Raw genomic sequence first — 12,750 nt, 5'->3', positions numbered from 1 at the left:
TGGAGGTAGATTCTTCACATCTTCAGATTTAATACCTTTCTCCTTGAGAGACTTCTTGGCTTCCCTCATATCTTCATCATTCAATTTAATTAAACCCCTCTTCTTCACTATTGGCGTTGGAGTTGGTTCAGGCGTAGTCCAATCATCATAATTCCGGCCTATTTTAGCCAATAATTCCTCAGCGTCGTCTGGAGTTCTTTTCCTGAAAACACAACCAACACAACTATCCAGGTATGCCCTAGACTCAATGGTTAGTCCACTATAAAATATATCAAGTAAATCATGCTTTTCCAAATCATGGTCAGGCAAAGCTCTAATAAGAGAGCAAAATCTCGCCCAAGCATCAGGCAATTTCTCTTCATCTCCCTGATCAAAATTATAAACTCTCTGCAAAGCAGCATGTTGAGCACTAGCAGGAAAGTATTTCCGAAAGAAAATAGCAAGCAATTCTTTTGGACTTTTAATAGAACTAGGTGGCAAATTATTATACCAAGTTTTAGCGTCATCCTTTAATGAGAATGGAAAGATTTTAGCAACAAAGTAAGTACGCTTCTTAACATCATCAGAAAACAAGCTACTCAAAGTAGATAACTCAGTCATGTGTTCAACAGCGACTTTCTTTTTCAAGTACCACAAAAGGGTGTTTTCTCAACAATAGCTATATGAGATAGATCAAGAGAAAAATCATAATCTTTATCCCTAATGTTTATAGGAGATGTGGCAAATTTAGGATCAGAGACAGTTTATATCTAACAGGTATGTTACGCAAGCAACTTTTTAATTTTTCTTGCATCGGTAGTAGCATGGCATTTTTCAATAAAATCATCATCAAGTTCCACATAATCTTCATCAAGATCATCACTAGAGTATTCAAGTTCAGGTGAATTAACAGGTGTAGTAACATCAGGAGTTTCAAGCATTTTTAATTTGTCTAGACCTAGCAATTTTAGCATCTAGAAAAGTTCCCAATGAACCACTATCATCAAGCACAGCAGACATATTATCGAGTATTATGAGAGTTTTCAGATTCAGCGAAGTACCGACATTTGAAGCATGTGGCGGTGAAACAAGTTTATCAATCACAGATGGTGAATCAAGAGCAACGAGAGGTACTCGAGTTGTACCTTTTCTTGTAGTGGATGGTAATATGGCGACCTTAGTATCGCGAGTTTTACCCATGATGGAGAATTTGCAGCGAACAATATTAATCCAAGTGAACTTCCAAATAAAGCTATGCTCCCCAGCAACGGCGCCGTGAAAATAGTCTTGATGACCCACAAGTATAGGGGATCGCAACGAGTCTTCGAGGGAAGTATTACCCAATTTATTGATTCGACACAAGGGGAGACAAAGAATACTTGAAAGCCTTAACAGCGGAGTTGTCAATTCAGCTGCACTCGGAAACGGACTTGCTCGCAAGAGTTTATCAAGTAGTAACAGCTTTATAGCGATAGCAGTAGTGAAATAACGGTAGCGCAGTAACAAAGACAGCAGTAGTGATTTTAGTAAACAAGCGAGGATTAAAATACCGTAGGCACGGGGACGGATGACGGGCGTTGCATGGATGAGAAAAACTCATGTAACAATCATAGCAGGGCATTTGCAGATAATAATAAAACGGTGTCCAAGTACTAATCAATCAATAGGCATGTGTTCCAATTATAGTCGTACGTGCTCGCAATGAGAAACTTGCACAACATCTTTTGTCCTACCAGCCGGTGGCAGCAGGCCTCAAGGGAAACTACTCGGATATTAAGGTACTCCTTTTAATAGAGTACCGGAGCAAAGCATTAACACTCCGTGAACACATGTGATCCTCACGTCACTACCATTCCCTCCGGTTGTCCCGATTTCGTCACTTCGGGGCCATTGGTTCCGGACAGCGACATGTGTATACAACTTGCAGGTAAGATCATAAACAACGAATATCTTCATGAATCAATAACATGTTCAGTATCTGAGATCATGGCACTCGGGCCCTAGTGACAAGCATTAAGCATAACAAGTTGCAACAATATCATAAAAGTACCATCTACGGACACTAGGCACTATGCCCTAACAATCTTATGCTATTACATGACCAATCTCATCCAATCCCTACCATCCCCTTCGGCCTACGAGCGGGGAATTACTCACACATGGATGGGGGAAACATTGCTGGTTGATGGAGAGGCGTTGGCGGTGATGGCGGTGATGATCTCCTCCAATTCCTCGTCCCGGCGGAGTGCCAGAATGGAGACTTCGGCTCCCGCGACGGAGTTTCGCAATGTGGCGGTGTTCGGAGGGTTTCGGCGACTTCCACTTCTCCCCGTGCGTTTTTAGGTCGAGGCGAATAAGTAGTCCGAAGGGGGCGTCGGAGGCCAGCCGAGGGGGCCACACCACATGGCCGCGCGGGCCCCCGGGCCGCGCCGCCATGTGGTGTGGGGCCCTCGGGCCTCCACTTCAATTGTCCTTCCGGCTCCGTCGGTATTCGGGAAAATAGGCCCTTTCGTCAAAATCCCGAGGTTTTTCCCGAAAGTTGGATTTACGCACAAAAACGAGACACCAGAACAGTTCTGCTGAAAACAACGTTAGTCCGTGTTAGTTGCATCCAAAATACACAAATTAGAGGCAAAACAATAGCAAAAGTGTTCGGGAAAGTAGATACGTTTTGGACGTATCAGTGTTGTCCTAGCCTTCCAGCTTATGATGGGTTACGGCTTTAAGGGTGATATTGAAGAGATGACTAAGGGGCTGCCGAAAGAGCAAGACGGGCAGCTTGTTGACCTAAGCGCTTTTAAAGCGTCTGCCCTTACTTGTGCTCGACAGCTCCTTGAACTGGTTTCATCAAGGAAGTCGTCGACTGGGCCCAGTTTATCGACTCAGACCCAGGCCCCTTAATTCTTGTAGCAAACTTATGCTTGAGCTGATGTGAAACATTGTTCTGCCGCAAAACTTATGCTTGTAATAAACTCCGTGCTAGCAATGTTGTTAGCATACTTTTGTTATAATATTCCTTCTTGTACTTCTCCCGATGGGAGTTACTTCGGATGCTCAGCTGTACCATATCCATCATCCTTTTGTAACGGTGTTCCCTGCAGGTCTTCCCAGTGCCCTCGTTTGTTGATAACTCTCCGGTGCCCTTCCCGAAAGTGATCGGATCCGGCGTATGAAGGATCGGATTACGCGAGATGGAAAAGGACCTGCGCAGCACTTATGCCTTGGCTGCTATTGTCAATAAGAAGAGCGAGATTGCAGTACGACGTGGAACGATACACTCTTACTGAGCTGCATAAAGCTACCGAGAGTTTGAACTGTAAGTTTCCTGACTCCTTTGCCCTTTTGTTAACAACGCCTTGTCTGACTCTTTATTGATTCATTTGCCAGTCATAGCTTTGAATCGTGCGGAAGAGAACAAGCGGATACACGAGCGAGTGCATGCTTTAACCCAGCTTTCCTCATCCGAAGAGATTTTCTGGCGAGAACACTCGAAGGCTTCGGCTATTGCGAAATTTCAGGATCGGGTCCATCAAGTCCACCAATTCTTTGACAAGTGTTACAAAGCTATGAGGGTGGTTTGGAAGATGATGTTTCCTTTGAATGCAATTCCCCCTACGCTTTTAACTCTGATGTCCGAATTTGGGAACGCCAAGAAGATTCGGGACTTGGTGAGAGCTCAAGTTTTTGCAGGGGCCAAGTGTACACTTGCCCTTGTGCTTGCTCGTTATCCCTCAGCCTGTTTGCTATCTATTGCCAACGCAACTGGCGATTTTGAAGAACTGTACCCGAGGGTATTATTGCCTGCCAACATAATTGTCGACAGGCTTGAGGCGGAGTCGAAGGTACCTGAGTAAAGGGAAACTCCACAAGGGTGACGTTAGGGTGTAAAGTTTTTTTTTTGCAAAATGAATTGTATTGGCTAATCCATCCAAGTGTTAGGATTGTTAAGCCGAAACTTGTTAGTTGGCAAATACATGAATATGTACTTTTACCGTGCCGTTGGCAAACTTTTGAAGGAGCAAATCTTAGTTGCCCGTTATATGCATGTATACTGGTTGGTCAGCAAATCATTATGAGTGATCAGCTCGTGTTGCAGGTTTTGCTAAACCTGTTGTATGCGCAACTTTGCTTTCAACCGATTGTAAGTTTCGACAGTCACTCCCGAATATTTCGGGTGCAGTGGTTCTGCCGATGAGCCAGTTGTTCTTTGATATTTCCATAAGCGAAACATCGAACGTGGTTTGTCTTATGTTTTCCAAACTCTTGCCTTTTGCGGCACTCGTAGAGGCATCTGAAGCAGAGGGAAGGATTAATGTCCTTGTTTTTCTTTGCAGCACTCGTAGAAGTTTATTCCCTTGGGACGCAATCTTCTGCCGCGCGTTACGTTGTACCGTTACTTGTAGGCAAAGTTCACGGTGGCGCGGTCATAGATGCTTTAAATTACTGCAATGCTTAACAAGAATTGAAACTTAAGTGCTCATTGATAGGGTAAATACGAAACTAAAGGGCGAAAATAGGAGGCCCTGTGTAAAGTAAAGGAAAAAAATTTAAAGACTAGGGAGTGCTTTATCGGGGAAGGGGTTCTTCTCATCTTCGACAGCATCTTCTGATTTCTTCGTCATGCTAGTGGTTGCTGCAACGTTGTTGATTTCGCCAGGGGCTTGGGAAGCGATTGTCAGTGCCTTGCTGCCTCCTATATCTTCTGCATCGGCAACTGTCGAAGCTTGTGTTGCCGAAGCTTTTGCTGCTGAGGCTTCAAGAGCAGTGTTGGCTGGCTTCTTCTTGGTTTCTCTGTCATGTTTTTCTTCCTTGATTTCTCGTATCGTCAGCTTGGGCGGAAGGTCGACAGTTTCTCGTTGTGGCCCAAACTTTGCAGCAATCATTTGAAAATCACGATCACAATTGTCCGAGCGTGAGAAACTTCCATGGACTGTGATGTTCGTTCCATTGTTCCCAGGCATTTTCAGCTTGAGGTATGCATAGTGCGGCATAGCCATGAACTTGGCATAAGCTGGTCTCCCGAGTATGGCGTGATACTGTGATTCCCAGTTCACGACTTCGAACTCGATTTTCTCCTTCCTGAAATTGTCGGATTTGCCGAAGACGACGTTCAGGTATGCTTTGCCAAGAGAGTACGCTGGTGAAGTAGGGAGAATCCCATGAAAGCGAGTGTCTGATTCTTCTAGCATTCTCATGGTTATCCCCATACTTTGAATTGTGTCAAGGAATATCAAGTTGAGTCCGCTTCCTCCGTCCATGAAGACTTTGCTCATCTTGAACCCTCCTATCTGTGCTTCGACCACTAGGGCGGCGTGTCCTGGTTTTGGTATAGTCATCGGGTGATCCGCTCGGTTGAACGTGATATTCTGAGACGACCACTCGACATACTCAGGGATGTTCGCCATAACGCTTTCTGCCAAGTTGATTTCACGGGTGAGCCTCCTCATTTCTCTCCTTGAGACGCCTGTCCTATGAATCATACTCATCTGCCCACGTGGTGGTGGAAATGCCTCGTTGGGTTGGTGAGGTTGAGCTTGCTGGACCTGATGTTGCGGTGGAGGTGGTGGTGGTGGTGGTGGTAGCTGTTGCTGGCCTCGCTCGCTTGGATGAGTTTATGCATGTCGATGAACTGCCGACAGTCCCTGAGCAGGTGGCTAGACTTTATTTTACCATCCTTGGAATCGGTATATGAATGCAAGTAGCAGGGGGCGTTGATCTGCTCAGCGTAGGGTAGTTCGGGAGTTCTCTGTTGTCGTGGTTTATAGTTGCCACGGTTTCCAGAGTTGTTCCGATTACCGTCCTGCCGATCGTCTCGCCTGTCATCATACCGATCATCCTGCCGATCAGAATAACCTGCGGCCACCAAGTTATTGTCATCGTAGCTGCGGTTCTTCCTTCTCTTGTTGCGATCCCTTCGACCACCCGAATCATGCTTCGGCTGGTCGTCCTCTTCGTCGTCACTGCGCTGTCGTGGCTTTCGAACGTTGTCTTCGCCATCGGCCCAGCTGTTGGCGATTTCCATTAACTTGGTTATGGTTTTCGGCTTCTTGCGCCCAAGTTCTTCTATATAGCTTTCACGCCGGATGCCATCACTGAAGGCGTCGATCGCTCTGTCGATAGATACGTCTTCCGCAGCGTTCAAGAGCTTGGTGAATCTCCCGATGTATGCACGCATCGACTCCTTCTGCTTTTGGCCGACGAGTGCCGTAATTCCTCGATCCCGACGGGCCTTTTGTAGGTTGCTTGGAAGTTGGCGACAAAGGCTTCTACTAGGTCGTCCCATGACTTAATGGAACCCTTTGGCAGACCTCTAAGCCAGGCTCGCGCTGAGTCCTTTAGGTAAAGCTGTAAGCACTGCATTGCTGCTATCTGGTTTCCTTTTTGCAGAATTAATGTATGTAGATAGTCTTCTATCCAAGATCTTGGCTCCTGCTGCCCATCGTACTTGGCGGCGTCCGTAGGGGTGGGTTTGAACTTCCTGGGTGGCATTGGCTCCCGAATTTTGTAGCTTAAACAATCGGCTCCCCTAAGCTCGCCGTCGTTCTCCTGGGTCTCATCCGAAGAATCGCTGTCGAATTCCTCTCTGACGGCGCGTCGTCGCCTTGCTTTGTCGATTCTACTCTGAGTAATTTCATCTCGAGCATCTCTTGCGCGGTGCTTTGGGCCGCTGGTCTGCAAGGTGGTCTTCTCCTTCCGTGGAACTAGATTATCTCCTAATATCGCGAGACTTTCTAAGGCACCACGGTGAGCCTGTGCCATGGATCCTTCGGGACGCTGGTTAATGAGGTATGCTGCGAGGTTGGCTGTTGCTCCCGCAACAGTTTTTGGCCGTGGCATGCCCGCGGTGTCCGTAGTCATAAAGGACTTAGTCAGGTTTGATGTTATCTCCCTTGCATCATCTTCCGAAAGCCTGGACATTCTTGATCGATGTTTGCCTCCTCCGTGGGTACTTCGGGAGGCACTTCCCTGCGAGCCTCTTCGTCGCTCGCTCGGATCGGTCTCGCCGTGGATAGGCGTTTCTCGAGGGTGGCTTGCTCCTTAGATAGGCGCTCTCGATTTTTCTCTAATATGGAGCGGTAAGCGTTGAGAGTGCCAACCGTGGTTCCTGCTGGAAGCGGTGTATCGTTAAGCACGGCTGCCTTGGCTGCTGCCCACTCCTCCTCTGTGATGGTGTGGTCGTCTGTTGTTGTTGCTTGGCGCTGTTTTCAAAACTAGCTCGCCTCGCTGGAACGGGAGTGCGGTCTTGGTCTCCCCTGTTAGCGACATAAACTTGGAGGGGCACCGCTCTTCGGGTGTCTCCTCGGGTGATGCTGCCGATGCTATCCTCTCCCGATGAATAGTAGGCATTGCAGATGAACGGCGTGTCGCTTGACCCCAGTCCATGCCTGGTGTCGCAGTTCATGCAGTAGTACGAGGTTAGCTCCGAGGTCGCAAGATCATCAGATCCGACCAACATAGAGGACGTCGACCGGGGAATCGAAGGCACGGACGGACTTGACGGGCTTGTCAGGCCAGCCGAAAGGTCGAGTGATGATGACGCGCTCGGACTCGTCGATCTAGAGATGGGAGATTCTAGCAGTCGAAGAATTCCTTATGAGTTGACGTTGTAGTGGACGCTCCCGAAAGCCATCTCCATGTTGCCTTGTAGACCGGAGAAAGTCGAGCGAGATGAATCGCTATGTGGGGTGAATTCGTAGGAACCGAAACGAATCGGGCTTCCCAGACGAGGCGATGATGGTGTTGACGAAGCTTCTGATGACATGACAGGTTCAGCCGATGTCCGATCTTGTGCCGACAGGGTTCCCACAGACGGCGCCAATTGTCGAGGGTACTCCTCGCCAATGCCCTCCGATAGGGGCTTAGGGTTGACGGAATCCTGCAAGCTGACACGAGACATCGGTTCACAGACAAGCGGGGAGAGCGATTTACCCAGGTTCGGGGCCCTCGATGAGGTAAAACCCTTACGTCCTGCTTGTCTGTTCTTGATTATGATGATAATGGGTTACAATGGGGTGCCGAATAGTTCGGCTGAGATCTCGTCGAGATGACTATTGCTAAGGTGACCTAGCTCTAAGCTTTTGCTGGCTAAGATTGCTAAGATTGATCGTGTCCCTCGGCAGCCCCTCTCCTAGCCTTTATATAGGAGGCCAAGTCTCAAGAGGTCTCACCGAGTACGACTAGGTTTACAGTAATTTTAGATCCGATCTTTCCTTGTTCGATTGCTTCCTTATCTTGCCCGTCAAGGAACCTTCTGGTGCGCCGTCCTAGTGGCCCATCTCGCCTTCATGTGTCTTCATGGGCCTCCGATTAGTCAATACAGGATAGAGTAATGCGGGTTACCCGAAGGGTAGTGCCCACGTCAGCGGATGATCAATGCCGGGGAGAAAGAAGTCGAAGCCCCGACAGAGGATGGAGGGACATACCTTGCTGCACAACGACTACTTCGCAGATGACGCAACTCATGCCGACAATTTCCGGCGCCGGTACAGGATGAGCAAGGGTCTGTTCATGAATATCCTCCACGATGTTCGAGAGTTCGACCCCTACTTCAAGCTCAAGCACGACGCTGTAGGCGTTATCGGGTTCTCGTCGAATCAGAAGTGCACCGCCACCATGAGGATGCTTGCATACGGAGAACCTGCCGATACACATGATGACTACCTTCGCATGAGTGAGTCTACTGCCATTGAGTGCATGTACAAGTTTTGCCGAGCTGTGGTGGGAAAATTTGGCAAATACTACTTGAGAGGGCCAACTGAGGAAGAGACTGCAAGGATCATGGCACAAGATGCTGCGAGAGGATTCCCTGGAATGCTTGGAAGCATGGATTGCATGCACTAGTCATGGAAGAATTACCCGTTTGCTTGACAAGGTCTATACAAAGAGCATCATGAATATTGCAGTGTGGTGCTTGAAGCTGTGGCGGATTATGACCTGTGGGTTTGGCATTTTTTCTTTGGCATGGCGGGATCACACAATAACATCAACGTGTTGCAGCAGTCTCCGGTGTTCAACAGACTAGTGAAAGGGCATGCTCCACCATGCAACTATGAGATCAATGGCCACCAATATACCAAAGGCTATTATTTAGCCGATGGTATATATCCAAAATGGGCCACTTTTGTCAAAACAATCTCGAATCCATCAGGTCTGAAGAATTCCCACTTTGCTACGCGACATGAGGCTTGCAGGAAGGATGTCGAGCGGACATTTGGTGTGCTTCAAGCTCAATTTGCAATTGTTCGGTACCCTGCTCTAAGCTGGTCTCACGACCAAATGTGGGAGGTGATGCAGGCTTGTGTGATCATGCACAACATGATCATCGAGGATGACCGCAAGAATCATGTCAGGACACATGTTGGTCCATATGAGTGTCAGGGCCCTCTTGCGGAGGTTGATCATGAGTTGCCTGCAGATTTTGCTGATTTCCTCGCCATGCACGCAGAGATCCGTGACAACAATGTTCATGATCAACTTCAAGCTGATCTCGTTGAGCATTTGTGGAGGATCAAATGATTATCAACAAATGCCACGGCACCTTGATCTAACCCTATTTATTACATTTGTTTAGTTGTTTTATTGTTTGTTGTATTTTAATTTAAAAAATTCTCCATAAACATATTTATTTGTATACTATATTTGATAATAGTTGTGTTTTAAAAAACTCTTAGAAAAAATTTGGGGGCGGCGTTTGGAGGACGCGACTGGGGAGCGACGTCCCCAAACGCGGCACGAACAAAACACGCCCCCCAAGCGCTCAATCCAGCGCCGTTTGAGGGACGGTTTGGGGGACACGACAGGAGATGCTCTTACTATATAATGTATGATATATGGTGAAAACTAAGCCGCATACTATTTTTTTTTTTTTGAAGCTAACTACTGCAGGGGAGCCCCCCACAGCCTTTTATTACTTTTAAACAATAAATAGTATATACAAAGAGAAGAAAAGAGAGAGAGAGAGAAAAACTACCTACAGCTATTTACAAGAGATTACAACAAGTTGTCAAGCCATGATGACAAAATGCGCACAGTACTCTCTTTGACCCTATGCTTAAGCAGGGTGACATCAGAAAAGAAACCTTCTCTCCAATTCCTGAATGTTGGCTGGGTATTCTTAAAGATCTTGTTATTCCTCTGTTTCCATATATTCCAGCAAGCCAAAATTATAATTTCCACAAAACAAGGACCTTTAAATCTTCTCTTGGTATTCTTCAACATCTCTGGTCCTGATCCTTGTGCCCAGTCAATTTGCAAGTATATTCATATTCTAACACTAAAAGTACACTCAAAGAATAAATGGGACCAATCCTCCAGGGCATCAGTGGGACAAAGAACACAAGTATGATCAGTGGTTACTTGCCAATGCCTTCTCCTTAGCATATCCTTTGTATTGATTCTATCATGCAGAATGAGCCAGGCAAAAAATTTGTTCTTGGAAGTACACTTGCTCTTCCAGATCCATTGTGAAGGAAAGTGAGAAGGTATATGCTGAAAACTCATTCTGTACACTTGGCTTGGGATAAAAGCACCAGATTTATTACTTGAGATAAGCCACTGATCATTATTGTTTGATGTGACAACCCCTGCTAACATATCTTGAAGTGTTCGTAGCTCATCAGCAGCTTCAGACGAAATTGGAAGGTGAAAAGCCTGAGCCGGATCAGTAATTTGTAGAGCCTCATTGACTGAAATAAGTTTGTCTTTGGCAAAAGAAAATAGTCTTGGGAATCTTTCTTGAATAATCCAATCATTCCAATTATCTGACCAAAAGAGAATTGTCTCCCCATTCCCAAGCTTACAATGTGCCACTTGTCTGTATATGTCAAAGTATTTCATAATGTTCCTCCACCAAAAGGATCCACAAGTAGAAACAGCATGTGGTACTTCCTTATAATAATATGAGTTCCTAATTAGTTTGACCCAAGGAAGATCCACATTGTTATAAAATTTGTGTAGTTGTTTCATCATGAGACACTTATTTTGAATCTTCAAATTTATGATACCCAATCCTCCCTTATTTTTTGGCTTACGTGACCATATCCCAAGAAGCTAGAGAGTGCACTTTCTCATCATCCTTCCTTTTCCTCCATAAACAATTCCTTCTGGCTTTATCAATTACATCAATCACCCCATCTGGTATGTCCAAAGTACTAAGGTAATGAATAGGCATTGAAGATAAAACTGAATTGACCAGAATTAATCTGTCACCATAAGATAAAAAAGAAGCGTAAGCGAGTAAGCCTCCTTTCAATTCGATCGGTGAGTGGGGAAAGATCTCTTATTGTTGGCTTAGTTGTGCCCATGGGAATACCAAGGTATGGGAATGGCATTGAAGCAATATTGCACTTGTATTTCTGTTGAAAGAGTCTCAGCTTCCTCCTGAGAAATATTAATTGGTATAAGTGATGATTTGTGATAATTAACCTTAAGTCCAGTGAAAGCTGTGTATTCCTTAAGTACTTCTTTCAAAACTTGCAATTGCTCTGCCTCAGCTGATAACCTGATAATAGTATCATCTGCATATTGTACAATAGGGTAGTCATTACTTCCTCTATTTGGTATTGGTGCTTGCAATCTCCCTGCCCTATATGCATTGTTGACATAACTTTGTAACAAGTCACCCCCTAGCACATACAAAAGAGGGGATAAAGAGTCTCCCTGTCTGACTCCTCTTCTACATAAAAAAGTTTTACCAGGAACTCCATTTAAGAGAATAGCAGAAGAACCAGAATCCAGTATCTCTGACACCCAAAGGATGAAGGTTGGATCAAAACCTTTGAGCTCCATTATTTTTAGGATAGCTTTATGTTCAATTGTATCAAAAGCCTTTTCAAAATCTAACTTTAGCACAACCACTTTCCTCTTAGATTTATGACATTGGTGTAAGTACTCAAAAGTCCATGCTAAGCAATCTTGAATAGTTCTGCCTCTTATAAACCCATATTGGTTTTCATGTATGCATCTTGTAATCTGGAGCTGAAGTCTATTAGCAGCAAGCTTTGTGAGGAATTTCAAGCATGTATTTTTCAGTGAAATTGGTCTAAAATCATTCATCGCTTCGGAGATAATTTTTTTGGAATCAAAGTTATATAGGAACTATTGATACTTTCCAAAGAAGCCTGACCCTTATGAAAATCTTTGCACAAATTAATGAAGTCATTCTTGATGATATGCCAACATTTTTTAACAAACAAACCATTAAACCCATCAGGACCTGGAGCTCTATCAGTTTTCATGTGCTTGACCACTCCCTCAATTTCTTCTGTAGAAAATTCTTGTGACAAAATGTCCAGTCCCTCCACTGGATTGATAAGATGTGAAATATCAGCTTGTGTGGCATTATCATTTGTAACTCCCATCCTATTCTTATAACATGCCCAAAAAGCATTTGCCTTCTGATTGTGATCCACCATAGAGTTCCCTTGTTCATCCTTGATTACTGATATAACATTGTATCTATATCTTTCTGTTGCCTTTGCATGAAAGAACTTCGTATTTTCTCCTCCTAGCTGAATCCATCTAATAGTGCATCTATTCTTCCAATAGGCATATTGTATACCCAATAATTTCTTGAGATGAACCTTCACAATATTTCTGAAGTTAAATTCCTCCCTGCTTAAATTCCTGGAATCTTCCAAATTATCAAAGAAAAAGATGACTTTGTTGCACTGTTCAATAAGCAATTTTAAGTGAGATAGATTCTTTCCCCACTTCTTGAGAGCATATCTAAGATTTTTGAATTTAGCAGCAAGAACTGAAGCAACATTCTGT

Source organism: Lolium rigidum, chromosome 1, assembly GCF_022539505.1.
Source record: "Lolium rigidum isolate FL_2022 chromosome 1, APGP_CSIRO_Lrig_0.1, whole genome shotgun sequence".
NCBI classification, from domain to species: Eukaryota; Viridiplantae; Streptophyta; class Magnoliopsida; order Poales; family Poaceae; genus Lolium; species Lolium rigidum.
This window is presented reverse-complemented; position numbering follows the sequence as displayed.